Consider the following 8,624-nt stretch of genomic DNA (forward strand, 5'->3'; position numbering starts at 1 on the left):
TCTTTCCTCGACTGCTGTATGGTTAAGACCCTTCAATCTCTTTGCTGGACTATAAAGTATTGCCTTTTAAAGGGATATTTCTATTTTAAAAATGAAAAAAAACCTAAAAAAAAAATCACATTAATCAATAAGAATGATACACAGGTCGGTATAGAAGTAACACAGTGCATTATTCAGTTGGAATAATTAAACAAAACAAAAAAAAGCCAAATTCTTTGCATTTATGAATAGAAATAATTTTATTAATGTCACTAGATATTCTTTCAGTTACACTTACAGTTGTTTGGAGCCTATATTTACTTAGTGTTGTCATTATTTGTATTGTCTCCCTTTTGCATTTCTCTCAGGATTGTAAGCTTCAGTATTTTTTTTTTTAATTTCAAGGAAGTTATTTTTCTTGCTCTCTTAATATCTACCCTCCCTCATAGCTTTTAATTTTCAAACAACAATTCAGAATAGAATTTTTAAAAAGACAAATATTTCTGTTAAATTTCATGGGTTTGCATCAAAGGACAAAATCTCTCTTTGGCTCTAAATTTTATCTTTATGTTTAATAATTCTTTAACTCTGGACTAACAATAGAAACTCAAAAGGTCATTTACACAACCTTAACACCACAATATTGATAACACTGACATCCAAGTTCTCCTCAGAAGAGGTTGCTTGTGGTCTTAATACCAACTCTAATGCAAGACTCTTGTAATAGGAATGTGTGTTCTCCTATTGCTTGAGAAGATGTTTTAATAAAGCCTGAGTGAGAATAAGGAATGATAACTATATGCAGTGTGTCTTAAACCCCCTTTAAGATTATTTCAGATAAGGAAACTGCTTTTCCAATAGGTTTTACAATCAAGCTTCAAACTCTATACATTTTCAGTACTTTGTTTTGCTTTTCTTCTTCCAACACTTGCTTTCTTAAATTTGATTTCTTTAAAAAATAGTACTGGCAATGCCACTATTTCAGAGACAAGAAGAAATAACAATCAGCACATCCCTGCAGGCCTCACAACTTCTGCCTCCACAGCTTCCTTGGGGATTTACTGCTTGTGTTGAGCCAAGCAGATCAGGAATAATCCAGTGGTAGAGAAAGTTATCTCCTCAAAACAGAAGGAGTTTGGGACTTACGTGCACCCTTCAAATAGAGCATAGCCTGAGGAGTCCAGTTTCTCCTTTGGAAAGGCGCCTTTATGCCAGAAAAGAGAAAAGAGGCATGTCAACATCGCATGCCATTACTAACTAGTACAAATACTTCAATGGCACCAACCTATGAGATTCATGGATGATGAACATTCAGCCTGAGCAAGCTGTTTACCTGAGGTGCACTCCAGGAGAAAGATATGAAGGACGCTGCCAGGAACAGTGCCATTGCAGATGCTGTCAGTTTACGCAGTCCCTGTGCACAACAAAGAACCACAAGGTTCAGGAAAAGTGTTTTAGATCTGTGGATCCACTCAACTTCAAATCTAAATGTGAGGGTATTTCCAGTTGCTCCTTTCTCCCTGCCAAACCTCCTCTTCCTCAGTGGCTCTTTCAGCTTCAGTACACAGTCATGTGATGGGAGGATGAATGTTAAATCAAACGTACTTTATTCTCTTTACTCATATTCATTATAAAGGTTCCCTGTTGGTGAGAACTGTCATCGAGATAAGCACCTTTTGTGCTCCTATTTACAAGGACATTATATCTTCCAGAAATGAGAATAATGTACAAACTAAGGGGGAAAGATGGTATAAAGTATATCTTGATTTTACCAAACCTTGAATCATAGACTTTAGACAACAAGCAAATGTAGGGGACTTGCCATTCCAAACAAAAAAAAATAACCAACCAGGAGAGCGGATCACTACTTCCTCAGGAAAAGAAAGTTTTTAAACTTAGCATCCTGTTTGCATCAATCATGATTACACACATGTCACAAGAGAGGCATTTTTGATTCTTGGAGTTTGTTCGCTAATGCAGCACATGCAAATGAAAGCATTGAGCATGAATCCTCTGCGAACAAGGTGCATCTCTGCTTGTTCGCACAGACCGTGTTGTTATTCATGCATTGATAACAGTGATGGGCAACAGAGAGCATCTAACATTATGATTCACAGTGGTTTATTTCATCCTGGTTTTGAGAGCACATTGTGCTATTAATGTTTTTTTAATGCAGTTGTTTCAATCACACTGAATATAACTATGTATATATTCCCCTCAGGTTATTTTTAAGTCAAAATTATTAAGCCCCCCTGCAGTTCCTAAATATTTTACTCACATGAAAAAGCATAAACTGCAAACTAAATGTTTCCCACACACCAAAAGAGTCTCACTCACCTTCATACTTAGCTCAGTGGCAAATCTTCAGTCTTCTTTTCTTGGGATAATGTGTCACAAGATCTTCTACAGGTTTGAGGGTCCCTTTTTAAATCTTCAGAGTGAAGGTACCCTCCCCTTCTGTGGCAGGGCGGAGGAGTCTAAAGGGATCTCTTGTCAGCCCTGTAGATGGAGAAGTAGAAGGTCTGATGACTCCTGAGGGAAACGTGTAGTCTTGCAGGAAGTCAGGGAAATGATTGAAAGATGGATACACTTGGAGATGCACCCCATTAGCCAGGTGAATACCTTCTGAATACATCAGCATCAGCCCTGTGCATTTGCAATACGTCACCTTCTTGCCAGATGATCGATAACCACAGCCAGAAGCAGGTATTAATAAGGATGATGAGTGTTTACCTAGGATAATCTAACATATATCAGATTGCTATCCATTGTGGGAGCTGGAAAAGTTAGTAAATTACTCTCCAGTCATAACATGCCAACAGCAGGAAGAAGGTGACTTATCCAGTGTCGCTAGCTTGAGGTTATTCCTAGCATACGTTTAGAGGATGCAGTCTCTTGTTTGATTCTCTAACAATCTCTTCTATCTAGCTTTCTTACATACAAGTGAAAATACAAAGCTGAATAAAAAACCACCAAAAAAACCCAACCCTTAATAGTCAGAAACACTTTTCTGTCTCATGGATTGGTTGGAGTAAAAGCCCAGATTGTGGGCTTGAATAGGTCAAGTGGTGGAGCAGTAAACAGAAAAAAGGCAGGAAGCGGGAATCAGAGAAGCCATTTCCATAAGCTACTTCTAAGTGATTGTTTGACTCATTGCAGTCATGGATAGTGGGTTTGGTCCTCAGGCAAAGAGCTAATCATGCTTGATGCCTAGCCTTGCTGGTTCTGTAGGTAGGGTTTTTATCTCTGCTCCTTCATTTTTTCTTTTGTAAAATGGGAGAGGGCAGCAGAAGCGGAAGCAAACCAAAGAGGGAGCCAGAAATTTGCTGATTAGAAGATTGGCCAATAGAAAGTTTACTGCAGCGGCCTCACAAACAGGACCAGCCTGTGGTGTAACAGAAATATAGGTCAGCCCATATGTGTGACAAACACATGCTCATGTATGTGGAGTCTGCATGAGGAGTGTGCAGATAGAAACTGCTAAGGCTTGTTATGAGCTTTTCCCTGACATGGTGTGTCTGTGGAGACTGCTTTGAAGCACACTGTTCGTGAACGTGCAATTGCTCTCCTGCTTTTGGGGGGATACCGCTCTGTTCTCTGCTCATGCCAGACAAAATTGTTCATCGAATATACAGATCTGGCACGAGGTGCAACTCACTCTGGTATAGATGCAAGAAATGAGGGGAAGTTCAGGTTTTGGCCTCATGCAATTCTCGTGACAGCTGGGAGCTGCTATTATACCTCTGTCTTTTAAAAAGGCCATGCCATGATGCACCCTAGCCAGCAGAAGGGATTCTACTTGCATCTACTTCAATGTGAAGTTTACATTTTCCCTGCTCTTTTCCTCTTGCTTTGACAGATCAGAGACATTTCTTGATGATGTTTAACCCTTAGCCTTAGAAAGGAGCTATGCATTGCATCCAGGAGACATTTAACAAGCAGAGACTTGGAAAAGATAAAGCTACTCACCTGTTCCCTTCTGTAGCAACTTCAGAGCCTCTCTTTATGCACAGACCACAGGGCCAGGATCAAAACATACAACTGAGTCTGTGATAATTAACCTCCTACCTTTGGTATCAGTCAATGTAAAGTATATTCTCTTCACAATGGCTCTCCTTGTGTAGAAAAACCAGAATGTGTCTGGCATTGAAAATAAGCCCTGGTTCTCCTGCCACTGGAATGAGACAAGTTAACACCAAATAAACTGTGAAGACAACCAGCTCAGCCTCTTCTGTTGGAACTGGGGAGAAGGGGAAAAGAATAGGAGTCATGGAGAAAGATTTATGTTGTTACCACACTGTAGAAAGACAACTTCAGCTTTTCTTGTCTTTTGACCACTTTGCAAAGTCTGAGCTCCTCTGAGTTGGTGTTGCTGGAGTCTCACTCTCTCTTCCAAAGCTGGCTCTATTGCCAGAGTCTCGCTCGCCTCCTTGTAGAGACCGGGGCTTGTTTGGGGCTGCCTGGAGGGCAGCAGGGAGCTGAACTGGACAGGCCAAAACCTGAACTGGCTTACCGCAGGGTCAGGTGACCATCAGCTCAAGAGCAAATGCAGGGCCTGGACAGCATCCTCCTAAATTAAATGGTTTTAATGTTGTACCATCAGATGTCTCAATGGCACTAAGGTGTCTAGAAGTGAAGTATTTAGTTTCAACAAGTAGCAAGAGACAGGCTACCCTGCCCAAACACCATCCTGGGCACCTGAGACAGGCGCATGGGACTGCCAGCTGTGACACAGGGCCTGCAAGAGACCTGAGACTTGTGGAGAAGCAGCCAAAGGGCAGGCAGGATCCCTAGGGCACCTAAAATGTCACTAATTGCTTTTGACTAGGAACGGAATCACTCCTACAGAGAGGTGGGAAACAGGACTTCAAAGACCACCCTCTGGCCGCAGAGTGTAGAGCATTAAGAGAGGAGGACTGAATTCCCCTCTGGAAGTGTCTCTTCACTGGCTTCAGACAGCATTTTACACAGACAACATCAGGTGAAATGAACCCAATCCCAAATTGAATTTCCATAATGATTTTTTTTCCAAGAGGTTTTTATTTTTCCCTCAAATTCTCTGTGCCTTTGTGACTTAGGGCCCTAAATCCATTTATTTTTACTATGACCAGCAATTCTAAGATGCTTTGGTGTTAAAAAAATATATATTTCAAAACCACCTCCCTGGAAATCTGTAAGAAGTCTGCATGCAGAACAAAGAACTCCAGGTTTGTCAATTCTGTTTTAGTGATTAAAATTTAAAAGATGATTCTTCTCTTTTCATAGCTCTTTCTTGTCATGATGCTATGAGAAGTTGGTCATCTCACTCTTCCCAGAAATCTAACCACTTCTAGGATGGCATATGGGACATGATTTATTTGCAAACAGCAACAGGAGACAATGCTTTGGGAAGGAAGTGCATGTACTGAGAGTGTTTGCATTCACAAAAGAACATGTGGATACATATGGGCATATGTAAGCTTGTACTCTTGAAAAATGGAGTAGCCTATAATTGGGTTATGGATCATAACACACTAAAAAACTCCAGCACTTCAGGATGATGAACTGTACATAAAACATTCACTGTCAACCCTGCCATTTCTCAGCTGATTCACATAAATGAGGAAGTAGCTTTGGCATGTAATCAATACCCTAAGTGAAGGAAGTAGAGTGAAGCTTGCTGTAGCAGCAGGACCCCTTATTAGAAAGAATGTAACCTATTCTTATTCTTAAAGATGATCTAAAGGGCAGAGATTGCTTATCCTGAGACTGTAAATGATAAAAAGCCAATTTCTGGGATTGAAGTTCAGTGCTGAGGTGGGTGAAAAAGTTCTCATGTGGTGGAGTTTTAACCAGTGGGGTCAAACATACGTCACTGGCTTGCGTCACGACCGTGTACTTTCCCAAATCTTTCCCTGAAAATATAAGCTACAGTTATTGTGCCTATCTATTTTTAAACTGCTGGTAAGGACACCAGTGATCCATTGCTTGCACTTGAGTAAAAGGTGTAACTGTTGTGTGTAGGTGGCCAGTAGGTATGTCAGCAAATATGGTATTCTGATGGTGTCAGTGTATAAATCTCCTGAGATTTATGACCTTTGTCTCTTGTGCTTTTTCTCATTTCCTGTGTGTTTTCCTGTTAGTTTGTTAACCCTTTGGCAAATACTTCTCACTGCTCTCTGGCATCTGAACAGCACCTAGCACAGTGTAGTTCTGGCTCGTATGTGCTAACCATAGCATCTTAAAAGGCTGTGAACTATCATGGCAGACTCTGCAAAGTAGGAAATTGCAAACAAAGAATTTTGTGTTTAATTTGCAGTAAGGGGATTTAAGTTAGATAGTAAGGCAAGCTTTCTAACAGTAGCACAGTGCAATATAAATAGATTGCCTTGGAAGGCTGTGGATCTATTATCACTGAGAAACTCAGAGAATAGATTGGCCAACCCCTTCTTAGGACTCATTGGCAGAAGAGGACTCACCTGCCCAGAAACATGGTGATGAACCGTATGACCTCTTAACATCTTCTTTTGGGCTTGTTTTTTGTGTTTCTGTGATCTTTCAAAGTTGACTCTGGACTTTAACCCCATACATCCCACTCAGACTAGGGGGAACTTTGTGTCCGAGTTCCGTATTCACCTTGTAAAACCTGTGGACTGAGCAAACCTTATCTGCAATCGATCAATACATTTTATGTCAGCCATTTTATGTCACACGAACATGCTTTTCAGTATTATTTTTCAGAATAGGCCCTAACTTCTCTGGGAAGTTGTATTTTCATGGTGCAGCTCTGAAGGGAAGAGATACTCTCTGATGTAAACCAGGTGCATGATTACAGAGGCCATTAGTTGCTGGCCCAAAATTTATCTAACTATTCTGTTTCACATTCAGCACTATAATGTCTGCAGGCCAGATTCCAGCACTACTGCATAGTTACTAGAGTTGCTTTTCTTCTTTTCTTTAGGCTGTATGAGAAGAACTGTACTAAAAACTACTTGAGGTACAGAACAAGCTGTAGAAAAGCCAGTCTGCTAGGGATCATGTGAATGCCTCACACGATACAGGTAACAGAGCCTTTGTTGAGGACTACAGTGTGATCAATGCTACATTCAGGTCCAGGCACTACTGTTCTCAGAAGTGTACTGATGAAAGAGGAGAAACTTCATGGATAATTATAAGTTAAATATATTATGTGGGGTGAGGGATGCTTAAAATTATCAGGAAAGAGTAGAAATCCACAAATATTTGAAAGGTGCAAACATCACAGAAAGAGGTATTACTTCTGAAGTTCAGTGAACCATAGGATGTTACAACATTTTTTTCAGTAATGGACAAGTCTGGGGCAAACACCAGGAAAAAAAGACCAGCTGAAAAACAGTTTTCTCCAGTTTGCAAGCTGGAAAAGTGATCTGACCAGCTAAGTACAGGCATTTACAAAGCACATTAACAGAAGCTGTACAGCTCTTCAGACAGGCAGATACTACTGAACGTATCTCACAGAACATACCTTTCTATAATGACAGAAGCACCAAAGGCCAAGGAGTCATCTGACCTTTTCTTCCACCCCCATAAACTTGGCAAAGAAGATTTTTGTCTTTGTCAAGAAGCTACCTAGCGGGCTACAAACTGTGCCGAGCATTGTGCATGCAGTCGTCTCCTCTTGGCTGAGCAGTACATTTGTCACACATAGAACTGGGCAAGAAATATATGCTGCTGCTGAGCAGCTGGATGCCGACATTTCATTATAAACAATGGACAGAATTGAGAGAGAGGAAAAAAGCTAAGTTACACTGAGAGACTGCATGATAACCAGTCAGGTGTCAGAGACTGAGATGGCCTGCTCCATGTTCTTGACAGACAAAGTGCCCAACCTCTGTGAGCATGGTCCCTAAAATGTGCAGCCTCTTGGACTGGTTTTCCTTACCCATGCATACCGTGAGGGATGGGGAGGGATTGATACATTTGTATGGAAATATATCTATATGCAAAATACATAACTTATGTAAAGGAAAATGTTGTTAAAGGCCGAACAGGAAACCCTGAGGAGTATTTTCAAGACAAACCAAGTAATTTAGGAACTCTGCTGCATTAACATTTGTTAAATTTTGAAAACATTTGTCCTCAATATTTGCCCATGCATACTGAACATGCGGTACATTTTACCCTTGAATATCATGTATTTTAATCCCACCATGCAGAGAACAGGAATCCTAAAAATCCTAAAAAAAAAATAAGACTATTTTTTTGTGTTACACTCTTGTAACAACAAACATCGTTCTTGTTTGAAACAAAACTTGGTTCTAGAGGTAGAAGTTGAATTTAGGGGAGAATAAATAGCTCTACCTGATGCACCAGGTCATCAGAACTGACAGACATTTCAGATGTTCCCAAAGTGGGTGGGAAACTACTTCAACCAGGTCTGTCAATGCTTACCTGTCTCAGCCCCCAGTGAAGCTCTAAGCAATACACAGTGTAGCGCAGCAAAGATGGGCCATGAGCCACATGTACTTGAACTGCACACCAGGCAAATGGGGATGGTGAGGATTTCCTGCTGCCGGATCCCCCACATCACTGAATCATGGTCTCACAGCAAGTTACAAGTATTTCTTTTTGAAGAGCTGAATAAAATAGCACAAAATCCACAAGCTGATTCACTTGTTACATGAGTC

Source organism: Fulmarus glacialis, unplaced genomic scaffold, assembly GCF_000690835.1.
Source record: "Fulmarus glacialis isolate BGI_N327 unplaced genomic scaffold, ASM69083v1 scaffold45122, whole genome shotgun sequence".
Classification (NCBI taxonomy): domain Eukaryota; kingdom Metazoa; phylum Chordata; class Aves; order Procellariiformes; family Procellariidae; genus Fulmarus; species Fulmarus glacialis.